This window comes from Marmota flaviventris, chromosome 14 (genome assembly GCF_047511675.1).
Source record: "Marmota flaviventris isolate mMarFla1 chromosome 14, mMarFla1.hap1, whole genome shotgun sequence".
NCBI lineage: Eukaryota > Metazoa > Chordata > Mammalia > Rodentia > Sciuridae > Marmota > Marmota flaviventris.
Genome location: NC_092511.1, coordinates 57880364 through 57892872, shown reverse-complemented (window position 1 = coordinate 57892872; position 12509 = coordinate 57880364). Strand labels below are relative to the sequence as shown.

The following is a 12509-nucleotide window of genomic DNA, read 5'->3' as shown; positions in this document are numbered from 1 at the left end:
TAAAAAAAAGTGGGGGCACAATTAAACTTTCACACTATCCAGGGAGCAGAAGAAAAAAAATAAGAGAAAGACGACACTAAAACACCCCGGGTGGGAGCTGGTCACGCGGCAGCCGCCTGCTCGCCTCCGCGCGATGACGTAAGTCACGCTCTCCCCTCGCCCGCGCCGCAGCTTCCGGCCGTCTTAGCGTCTTTCTTCCACCAGGCGGCGCCGCAGGACGTTCAGTTACCTACGCTGCCTGCGCAGCCGTATTGGAGCCTTGGACACGTCACCACCTTCGCGTCTTTTCTGGAGAGCGCGGGAATGCTAGGGCTGGAAGGTGGTGACGTCACCGGGGTTCCCCGCGTGGTTTGCGGGGGCGGGGCTGGGGACGTGGCGCTCGCTGCGGCCCTCTCAGGGAGGGGAGTGGAGAGCGAAGAGGGGGAGGGGAAAGGAAAGAGGGGGAGGTGCGGGAGGGAGGAGGGCGAGCTGCGCGCGCTGGTCTGGCGGGGGCCGACCCGGCCGCGCCCGCCTCGTGACCCACCCTGGGGCCCAGCCTGGACCTGCGCGCCCAGCCGAGCTGCTGACTAAGCGGGCACGCAGCGGCCTGGCGCGAGGTTCTTCAGAGGGCGATCGTTGGGCGGTCGGGCACCGACTTCCTAGCACCCTGGGCGGCTGCGCCCTCCTGCGGACGGGCCTACGCCTGGATGTGGGCACGCGGGTTCTCTGGGGCGGCGGAGCGGCCTCAGAGCACGAGGTGCCGAGTAGCACCCAGCTCCCAACCGCGCGTCGCTGCAGGGAACGCTGCGCCCAGGGCCCCGCCCCGCCCTGTCCCGGCGCTCATTTGTCGTCAGCCGTCTCTAGCATTTTGCAGCCCTTACCTGGGCGGTGCCTGTCAGGTAGGGAAAGAATAGGGTGCCCCGAAAAGAGGTATGCGTTTGCACTGGGGCCACCGCTTGCTGTGTGCGGCTGGCCTTGAGCAAGCCATTCAGCATATCTGAAATTCGGTTTTCCTTTGTGAAGTACCTATAGCACCGTCCACCTCACTGACCCAGTAGTGGGCCTGGCGCGTGGTGGGCGTTGCGTCTACCTGCATTAATATGAACCGTCTTCACTAATTCCCACCCGATCGGAAGGGTCAGCTTTAAGAGTGCGGTGATTACTGCGTTGTCATAAAACAAAAGATTTTTGTGTTTCCGTGTTCAGGCTGTTAATAGCAGCTTCTCTTTTCTTAGGGTGTGTTTCATAACCCAACGAGGGGCTTTGGAAGAAAGGGTGGCCAAGGGCTCATCTGTGACCCTCGGCCTCATGAGAATTGTGGGAAGTTTTCTCTGCCCTGGCACCTACCTCACTCTTTACTGGAAGACCCGTATAGGACCGCACGCACAGTTTTTGCTGCCCCTCTCCAGAATTTTTCACCTCTTGGGACATTGCTGTGACCATCATGGGAGGATGGCCTGAACCCTGGAGAGAAGTTAGCCTCCAATAGCTTGAAGGAGACTGACAAGGACCATCTCCTGGAAGGAAGAAAAGAAAGTGCTAATGTGGCACGGGTGAGGGACTGACCTAACTTTTTTTCACAAGTGAGCTCATCTGAGGGGCTGAAGCTGTAGCTCAATGGTAAAGTGCTTGCCTCTCATGTGTGAGGCACTGGGTTCAATCCTCAGCACCACGTAAAAATAAAGATACAAGTGAGCTCATCTGAGTCCATAAGGGTGTTGTGAGCTAGGTGGAACATTTGATATAAGGAAATTGGTTTAGCAGGTTAAAATAGGTCACCTCATATCTCATAGCAAGGATGACATAGAGCCATACTCTTGGAGACTCCACTGCAGTTGTGTTCTAGGGTTCTGGCAAGAAAGGATCATCTGGTCAGGTCTCCCTCACAGTCTTGAGATGCTAGGGACCATATTAGAGGGTATGAACGAAGGCATCTTACACTATGGCCTACTCCTCCAAGTTCTCAGCCGTTTGTCTCAGAACAAAACCACACTAGGTAGCCAGGTGTTCAGGCGTATGCCTGTAATCCCTGCTACTTGGGAGGCTGAGGGAGGGAGATTGCAAGACCAGCCAAAACAATTTAGTGAGATCCTGTCTCAAAAAAGGGCTGGGGATATAGCTTAGTGGTTAAGTGCTCCCATGTTCTATCCCTGGTACCAGAAAAACAACAACAACAAAAATAAAATAAAACACACATTAAACCATGCGGGGTGGCTTATGCCTGTAATCCCAGCAGTTTGGCAGTTTGGGAGGCTGAGACAGGAGCATTGCAAGTTCAAAGCCAGCCTCAGCAAAAGTGAGGTGCTAAGCAACTCAGTGAGACCCTGTCTCTAAATAAAATACAAAATAGCACTGGGGATGTGGCTCAGTGGCCTAGTGCCCCTGAGTTCAATCTCTGGTACAAAAAAAAAAAAAAGAACAAAAAAAAACACATAAGTAACAGATGAAGGAGGGCATTTGAGGTAGAATCCCCAAAAGGCAGAGGAGATGCAACCCTCCCCCACTCTTCCTTGGTCTTGGAGGGGTTAATGAAAGGAGTCCTGTGTATCAGAGTTGGGCCTTTTTTTAGCACCATCTGGCAGGAGTCACCTCTCCTGCACCTGCTACTTATACAAACCATTGCTCCTTTGCCAGTCAGCAGTGCAGAGATGTGATGCCTGTGTAATTTGGATTCAATAGCCCCCAGGGTCAGTATGTTCTTTGTTTCATGTTCTGAAAATGGAAGCCCCTACTTGCTGTTGAGTTGTATGTGGAACCGAAGGGACAAGAGAAAGTCAACAGAGGCAGAAGTCTCTCTCTCCCACCCTCCAATCTCAAAACTTGGCTGAAGTATGAGAAAGAGAAACTTCCAAGGCAAACAAATGAAGGCCTAAGTATTTAGGAATAGTTCTTCAAAGCACAGGGCTTTGTAGATAGGTACTTCTTAGTTCTGAACAGGTAGCTTCTATGTTTCAGATCAAAACAGTGCATGAAACTGGTTGACCCAGGGACCCTTGGAATTGAGTGAGGTTTTCCCTTCCTTTCTTTGCTGCCAAAGCAGCTTTTCCTGTCCTAAATTAGCTGACATACTTATTGAGACCTACAAAGTGTGGACCCTCAGGAACTTGCAGACAAGTGAGGGGCTGGAGAGTGACTATAATTTAGGTTAAGTCTACTCAGTTGTGTTATGAACCAGTTTGAAGAAGTGAACAGAAGGGGTCTGGTCATCCTCAGAAGTATAGAAGTGAGCCTTGGCAAGGCCCATGCTGGCACTGACTAACTGGGGCTAGATCCTGACTAAGGAGACTTGAGCTCTGATTTCTGTGGTCAGGTGGCTCCTGTAGCAAAGAGAAGCTCTTGCCTTAACAGAGAACTGACTTTAGGTGGTTACATTTGTTTTACATTTACTAAGCAGGTTCAGCGCATGGGGAGATCAACTGGTTAGGCCAGTTCAAGTATTCCAGTCCACCTGGTCTGTCACCATTCCTCAGGGTCAGTCAGCAAATTGACATTTGGTTTGTATGTCCCTCAACTCTGTGTGAAATTGGTAAATAGGTGTTTGAGATATAACTCCCCTCACTATGGACCAGCCTGAAAGTATCAGGCCCACATCTGGGTCCTTGTCCTGGGTCCATTTAGCACTGGCTGATGAACTGTGGGAAAAGGGAGTGGAAAGGGGACAGGAAATCAGCTTTGCCCAGGAAATACTAACCAGTGTCTACTACTGGCCTGATTGCAGTCACATTATTCAGGAAAAGTATATTTGTGTGTGTGTATATATATATATATATATATATATACACACACACAAAGTAGAAAATGCTGAATTCTAGATGAGGGACGCATACCTGGGATGCGGTGGATTCAGGGGAGGGTGAGATTGCTGGGGGAGGTTAAGGGATAGTGCCACAGAGGAGTGAGTAGGTCCTACAGAATGATGTAATGTCAGTAGCTGGAGATGGAGGGGAGCTACCTAGAGCCAATGGAAAGGCATGGTTTTTGTTGGAGAGGGAAGTGGTAGGGCCCAGAAATAAGGAAGACCTATTGAAAAAAAACTATTCATTCAATAGTTTGTTCAACATTTCTTGAATAGCTAATATGTGTAAGGCGCTGATCTGAGTTCTGGAGCTACAACTCTGTGTGAACTTGGTAAATAGGTTTTTGAGATATAACATGAAAAAAAAAAAGTCCTGTTTTCAAAAAGTTACATTTTAAGCCAGGTGTGGCAGTGCATTCCTATAATCTCAATGACTTGGGAGGCTGAGGCAGCCTCAACAATTTAGTGAGGCCCTGAACAACCTTGTGTCAAAGAATTTTTAAAAAGGAGCTGGGGATGTGGCTCAGTGGTTAAAATTCCCCAGGGACCAATCCCCAGTACCAATTAAGTAAATAAGTAAATTTAGGACTGAGGTTGGGATGTAGCTCAATGATAAAGTGCCCCTGGCTTCAATTCCCAATACAAAAACAACCCCTAAAAAGTCTACATTCTAGTGAGGAGAGAGAGCTAACACAAATGAACTATATAGTATGACAGAAGGTGATAAAGGTGCTTTGGAGAAAATTCAAATCAGGAGTGAAAGGCAGGAAGAAATGCTGAAATGTCTCCCTCCTCTTTTATTTTAGTAGGCGTAAGTAAGAAAGAAGCTGCCCAGTGGAAACCCTTAGGAGCCAGGGCCTGCCACAGCCATTTGGGATAAGCTCCTTCTCAGCCACCATGTCTCCAAACTCACCTGAATTATGGCCCTACCTCTTTGAGATGTGGATATTGTATAGACAGAGAACTCATTCTTTCTCTTCTTTCCTTTTTTCTCCTTCTTGCAGTGATGGGCATCAAACCCAGGGCCTTGTGCATGCTAGGCAAACACTCTACCACTGAGCTATATTCCCCAACCCTAGGACAGGGAACTTAAATGTGACCCTGCATAGTCTCAGTTACATACTCCTGGTTCTGCAGCATGGTGTGGATGGTCATAAAGACTTGGCCAGTGTGAACCCTGGCCACTGTGCCCTGACACATCCCAAAGACACCCCACATACCTGTCTGGAGCCTAGATTGGTACCTGCATGAAGTCAGAGACATGAACGTCCACTGGAAATAGCTGTCTCCAAGGTCCCTGCGGCAACCAAAAAAAAAAAACTGGCTGCGTGCACCACCAGGGAGGCTACTGTTTGTGGTCACTGTGCACAGCCCCCATGAGTTTTCTCCAGATTTTAGTAAATTGTATTCAAGTGAATATAAAAGTAAAAGGGATACACAGTCTTTAATCATCCTTCTGTGAATTGGGGAGCCGACCCTGTTGTGCCACAAAAGATAAAATGTGTGAATATGACTCATGGCCTGGAGAAAAATAAGCCAAGAGCTCTGAATCCAGCATGTTCTCTGAAAGCCAGAAAAGCCAAGTTCAATGATAGAGGAAAATGGAATTTTACCCTAGACAGAAACACTACAGTTCTGCTTTTATTTTGATATTTTTTGTGGTGGTGTTGGTTGTTTTGTTTTAGGTACATACCCAAATGCCCAGGCCTTCTTTTTATTTTTCAGTTTGAGGTAGGATCTCACTAACTTGCCCTGGCTGGCCTCAAACTTATGATCCTCCTGCCTTAGTTTCCCATGTGGGATTATAGGTGTGTATCACTCTGCCAGGTGATAGACTATAGTTCTAAGAAAATAACAGTGTTGATCTGGTGGACTGTGATAAGAGCTAAGCTGGGAAGAGGAATGAGCTAAAGAAGCACATTCTCAGCAACTTTTCCTGCTCTGGGCATGGGGCTGGGGAGCAAAGAGTAGGGAAGGAAGACTCTGAGCCAGTTATAGCTGTGTAATCAATGAAAACCACATGTGTTTCCTCAAGAGGCTCCCTGTCCCCTGATGAAAGCTTGGACATACTACTGACTGAGGCAGGGATCTCAGAATGCTCACCAGCACCATTTTCAGAACCAAGACGTATGTGTGTGTGTGTGTGTGTGTGTGTGTGTGTGTGTGTATGAGAGAGAGAGAGAGACAACACCCAGGACCTTGTGTATACTAGACAAGCACTCTACCACTGAACTATATCCCCAGCCCCTAGAACCAAGACTTTCAAAACTGTGAAGTGTTATCATTACCAGAGATGAAACTGGAACACAGGAGGATAGGACATGTAGCTCAGTGATAAAGTGTTTGCCTAGCATGTGCAAGGCCCTGGGTTTGGTCCCCAATACTGAAAGAAGAAAGAAAGAAAAGAAATTGAATACACACACACACACAGGTATTTGGAAGTTTTTGATAGTTTAAGAACAAAATGGGACAAAATAGTAGACTGAAGTAAAAGCTTGTGGTTAAAAGGGAAAGAGTAAATATGGGACAGTATGAACACTGGTGTCAACAGGTAGTACCTGTTGTTGTGATGAGGTTGAAAGATGGACGACAGTTCCTCCACACTAGCCAGCCAAATATGGTGGAGCATGCCTGTAATCCCAGTGGCTCCAGAGGCTGAGGCAGGAGGATCAGTTCAAAGTTCAAAGCCAGCCTCAGCAATTTAGCAAGGCCCTAAGCAACTTAGTGGGACTCTCTCAAAAGAAAAACTAAAAAGAGCTGGGGATATGGCTCAGTGGTTAAACCCCCTTGGGTCCAGTCCCTGGTACCAAAAAATTTTAAAACAGTCCACACTGACCTTTAAGACCTTTGAAAGAGTGGTCCTCTATATTCTTTTTGAAGCTGAAGGGGAAATGAGGCCAGATATATACAACCCAAAATGAGTAAGGCTGATAGCTGAACTATGCTTAGTGACTTAAATTCCTGGCATCACCTGAACCCTCTAGTTGCCCCCTCTGTTAATTATCAGATGGGGGAAATTTAAATGGATGCCTAATAGAAGAGCATCTGGGAGACTTCAGTTTTTGGCTGGCTCTGCTGACCTCCAGATCTACCCTTGGGCAAATGCCTCTACCCCTTGGAATTCTGGCTGCTGTTTCTGCATGAGAAGGGCTTGAACTGACCTCTCTTGGTCCTTCAGGCTCAGACATTCTGTAAAGAAATGATGGGGGACTGGGGTTGTGGCTCAGTGGTAGAGCGCTCACCTCGCATACATGAGGCACTGGGTTTGATCATCAGCACCACATAAAAATAAAATAAAGGTATTGTGTCCACCTACAATCAATCAATCAATAAAAAGAAATGATGGGGCTTTTCCCTTACATCCTGGCCTGATGGTGTAGAAGGAGGTTGGCCACTTAACAGTAGTTCATGCCATCCTTTTCTAAACAGGGTGTTTACTTTTTACTTCCTTTTCACAGAAGGGACCATGGAAATAAGCATAAGAGAAGACCTTTAGGGACCTGAGAAGTGGCTTCACCCCTAAGACACAAAAATGTATGGTGGAGACCACCAGCTTTTAAATTCTGAGAAAGCAGAGTACACCTGTAGTTTTGAAGAATCAGTAGGTTGACCAATACTTTCGCATGTGGTCTGGCATTGCCCATGAGAAATTATAAAAGTATCCATACTCTTTGACATTAAGGCTCACCCTGTGTCCACCCACTTCTTGCCACTCCCAGGGCACTACCTTGGTTCAGCTATCTTCATCTTGCTCCTGGTTCCCTGCAAGGTTCCAACCTGGTATTCCTGCTCCCATTAACTCTTTTCAAGTCTCCTTGTGGCACGTCTGTCTAATACATAAACCTGGCCATACTGTTCTGCTTGGAACCCTTCTGTGGCTCCTCATTATCTTCAGCTGTTTATTGACAACTAATTGTGTCCATCTTTTATTTTTTTAATCCATAGGTGATAAAGCAAACATAGAACCTAGCCCCTGGGGAATGAATGTTGCTCGGTTGTAGAGAGGTTTTGATTTCCAGCATAGCACTGAACACACACAAAAAAAAAAAAAAAAGAAAGAAAGAAAAGAAAACAGACCTAGTTCTGCTCATTTCTCCATCTACCCTCATCCCTTCCACCCTAACTCTGTTACCCTCTATTTTCCATCCACACTGAATCATTCATTGTTCTAACTGAGCCATGTTTCCTCTCTCCTTTGTTCCATTGTGCATATTGCCCCACCTCACCCTCAACCTTCTTTCTTTTCCCCACTTTCCTGGCTAACCTTCAGGCATCACAGCCTCTGCTTACTTTTCCCTAACAGTCTGTGTGCCCCCATCCTTAAAACAAGGTTAGTATAGTAATAATAGTGGCAGCTCTTTGGGCCGACATCCATCATGGTGCCTTACTGGAACTGTTGGCTTACTTTGCTCTCTGCTGTTACACTCTAAACTTCTTCAATACAGGGAAGTGAGTCTTAATTCACCTGTGCATTTCCAGTACCTAGAATATTGCTTGAAACCTCAGAGGGGTTTTATAAATATCTGTTGAATGAGTGAATGAACAAATTAATGAACAGATAGATGAGTGATCTCTCTGATCCTGAACTTGCCATGACAAGCCAGAGTGCAGGGAGGGCCCTGGCCTACACCCTGCTTTTAAGGGATTGTCCTTCATCCTGTGGTCCTGCCAGGGAGACAGTGTATACTGTTTAGTGTGTGGCTTTACACTGTCCAATGTCAGGTGGCAAGGCATGTGGTCCCATGGACACTGGGAATTCACAGATAATCTTCAGAGTCACAAGCAAAATGAGGGCTGCCATTTACCCAGTAATGTTCATATCCCAAATTTGTCACATTCTTATGGCAAATTTGGTCCAAGCCTATTGATTTAACATAGGGCCCCTTCTACTCAGAATGTGTGCATGGAGCCTTCCCCAGGATAGATTCTTTGAGCCAGTTCATGTCCTCACGTTCTTAGGTTCCTCTTCACCTGGAAGAAAAACTGCTTGTCATCAATTGGAACAGGTTATTTTCATACCTGCTTTTGAACTGTGTTTTGCAGACTGACAGATCTCTAGATTTTTTTTTTAATTTATTTTTTAGTTCTCGGCAGACACAACATCTTTGTTGGTATGTGGTGCTGAGGATCGAACCCGGGCCGCACGAACGCGAGGCGAGCGCGCTATCAGTTGAGCCACATCCCCAGCCCAGATCTCTAGATTCTCAAGAACATTATCTGCCTCCATAGGCCTCTGGAAGCTTCCCATCTGTCTGTTCTCTTATATTTTGCAGTGCCAGCCCTGTGTCTCAAGCCAGGATGTCCTGACAGGAAACCTAAGTTAACATATTTTCTACTTCTTCCTGCTGGCATGTTTTGTGTGGGCATGTGGGAACCACCACTGTGGTAGCTTCTTCCTGCTACCTACAGTCTGTGGTGTTCATCACCTTCTGTCTGATAGGGGTTTTCCTTTGAGAATAAGTCAGTAAGGAATGAATCTTGAGGTATCATTCCTGGTGACGCTGTACATGTGTAATAGAGAGTGAGCATTCTGCCTCCATAGGCCTTCTGCTCGTCATTCCCTGCAAGTTTAACAGCACCCAAGGGAAGGAGTGTTCTGCTCCAGCATCCTCTGGGGAGATATATGGTGTGATTCTAGACACCTGAATCCCAGCCTGGCTCAGCTTCTGTGAGAATGATTTGCTTTTAGACTCACATTTGATTTGAGCAAAACCCTTCATTGAACACACCTGGAAGACATCTCCAATTTCTTGCACATTAGCCAAGGAATTCTAGCTAATGAAAGAAAGCTATGTCACTCTTATAGCTAAATTAACACCCTGAAAGTTCAGTGAGTCTTATGTGAATTACTTAAGAGTTTGAACTTCAGCTATGATTTCTGCAATATAAAAATCTATTTTCCCCAAAACCTCAAAAAAGGGAGAGGGTAGAAAATCATGCCCAGGGCCTGGGGATGTGGCTTAAGTGGTAGCACGCTCGCCTGGCATGCGTGCGGCCCGGGTTCGATTCTCAGCACCACATACAAACAAAGATGTTGTGTCCACCAAATACTAAAAAATAAATATTAAAATTCTCTCTCTCTCTCCCTCTCTTTAATAAATAAATAAAATACTTGGGGTTGTAAATAGTTACGTGACTATAAAATTTTTTAAAAAAATCATGCCCATAAATCATATTTTTGACATAGACAACCAAAAAATGGACTTAAAACAAAATAAAGCAAGCCAGACACAATGATGAGTTGAAGGTATCCTAATACGGTTGTTAAAGTTTGGCAGACAGGAGCTAGGTCTCATGTTTGGTGCTGTCCCTGCCCAGGGCCTCACAGCAATGGAGACATATTCGGTGTTGATTAACAGTCACTGTATTACTGAATGGAAATTTACTGGGGCTCATTGCGCGGCTAGACACCACACTCAAATAGACCTGCCCCATGGGATTCCTCACAAGAACAGATATTTTATGAGAACTGTCACTCTGATGTGATTGAGCTGACAAAGTGAAACCAAATAGATTTTCTCTGCAAAATTTTACAATTGGGACATTTTTCTTTGGCTGGGGAGTTGAACAAAATAATGTGTAATTTGAGGTTTTTAAGTTCTATGAAAATACCAGGGTTTTGGGGTTATTATTATTATTATTATTATTGTTTATTTGTTTTTTTAAGACAGATGAACCCAGCAGGTGAGCTTGGCAGGAAGTCTGACTGCAGTCCTTGCTGAGAGGATGACACAGGCCAAAGAGAGGAAGGAAAACAACAAGCCAGAGCTCTACAGCACTTTGCCGTTGCAGAGCTTTCCAGGTTTCTCTGGAAAATGGAAGAAAAGGAGAGCAAAGGGCAGAAGAAGATGGGTTGACAACTGCCTTCAGAAAGCTGACTCAGGGATTCGCCTACTGGTTTGTTTTCTAGGTCGGGGTAACGAAAGAGGGTGTCCTGGGCTTAGCTGCTTATTGGCAGGACATAGGAAGTCTGTGCTAAAGCTGTCCTTAGAGCCACCAGGGAGTCAGGGTGGCCCATTGCCCTGGAAGACATTAGAAAGGGGGACAGAGACTGCCCTCCAGAAATGGATGTTTAAACAATACAAGGATTTTGTCTGATTTTGCCCTTAAAGCGTTTACATGCATTGACTTCTCAGAATAGGTATTTCACTTACAGTGTTCAAAAAAATAAAATAAGCTAAGCATAGTGTCACATGCTTATAATTCCAGCTACTCAAGAGGCTGAGGCAAGAGTATTGCAAATTCAAGGCCAGCCAGCCTGGTGCAGAGTCTTAAAATAAAAAATAAAAAGGACTAGGGATCTAGTACATTTATATATCTAACATATCAATCTTTGTGGTGCACGCCTGTAATCCCAGGAACTCAGGATGCTGCGGCAGGAAGATTGCCAGTTCGAGGCCAGGCTCAGTAACTTAGTGAGGCCCTAAGCAACTTAGTGAGACCCTGATTCAAAATAAAAAAACAAAATGGACTTGGGATGTAACTCAATGGTTATACACGCCTGGATTTAATCCCCAGTGCAGTTTTTCAAAATTTTAGAGGCTATAAGTCTGAAGTCTGAAATAAGTGTCACTAGGCTGAAACCAGGCTGCGGGCAGAGGTGTGCTGGGCTATGTCAGTAAAGCCATGCTCTATCCAGAACTGTAGGGAAGAATTCATTTGTTGTCTCTATCAGTTTCTGGGGACTGCTGACTTACAGTACTTGACTTGCAACTGCAATACTCTTCTCCATGGTCACAATACTGCCTCCTCTGCCACTTGTCAAAGCTTTTCTCTTTGTCAAAAGGACACCTGTGCTTAGCTCAGTGAAGCACTCCTGGGATTCCAGTGATCCGGGAGGCTGAGGCAGGAGGATCACAAGTTCCAGGCCAGTTTTAGTAATTTATCAAGACCCTCCTAACTTAGGGAGACCCTGTGTCAAAATAAAAAGAATTGAGGATGTAGCTTAGTGATAGAGTACTCTTGGGTTCAATCCCCAGTACCACAAAACAAACCAAAAAAAGAAAAAGAAAGAAAAGGATCAGGATCAGGTGTCCTTTTTTTTTTTTATACAGGCAGTTGAACCCAGGAGCACTCTACATCTCCAGTCCTTTTATTTTGACACAGGGATTCCCCAAGTTACTGACACAGGGTCTCAATAAATTACTTAGGCTGGCCTGGAACTTGTGATCCACATCCTCCCAAAGTCAGCCTCAGCAACTTAGTGAGACCCTGACTCAAAATTAAAAAAAAAAAAAAAGGGCTGGAAATGTGGCTCAGTGGCTAAGCACCTCTGGGTTCGATCCCCTGTGTTCAAAAAAAAAAAAAAAAAAAGTGTTGGGAATATAGCTCAGTTGGTAGAGTACTTGCCTAGCATTCACAAGACCTCTATTCTGAGACCTATACTTTAGAAGACCCCACACCACAGACATAAAATAATAAATTATTTAAAGAACAAATTATTATTGTGATGATGATGATGATGATGATGACGATGACAATAATTATGGAGGAACTGTGGATTGAGACCAGGGATTGAGAATGCTGGGCAAATACTTTACCACTCAACTACACCCCCAGCCCAAGAAACTCTTTTATACATGGTTTGCAGGAATCAATTCTAAAAATATTAGATTGTTTATTTTTAGAGAGTCTTAAAACATCTGTTTTAGCATTATTCATTAGTAGTTTTACTAAAATGGAGAAAAGAAAAATTAATTTTATGAATGTATGCTTTAAGAATTATGTTGGCTGG

At 45.4% G+C, this 12509-nt stretch overlaps 1 long non-coding RNA gene and 1 pseudogene across 1 annotated transcript; one reads left to right on the top strand and one right to left on the bottom strand.

The window, feature by feature from the left end:
- The first annotated feature begins 460 nt into the window (after positions 1–460).
- On the top strand, positions 461–1679 carry LOC139701795 (uncharacterized). The gene is made up of 2 exons (XR_011704383.1): positions 461–878; positions 1215–1679. It is a non-coding gene; the product is annotated as an uncharacterized lncRNA (long non-coding RNA).
- A 3376-nt stretch (positions 1680–5055) lies between these two features.
- Positions 5056–5146, bottom strand: LOC114092076 (small nucleolar RNA SNORA70; annotated as a pseudogene).
- Between the last annotated feature and the right edge of the window lie 7363 nt (positions 5147–12509).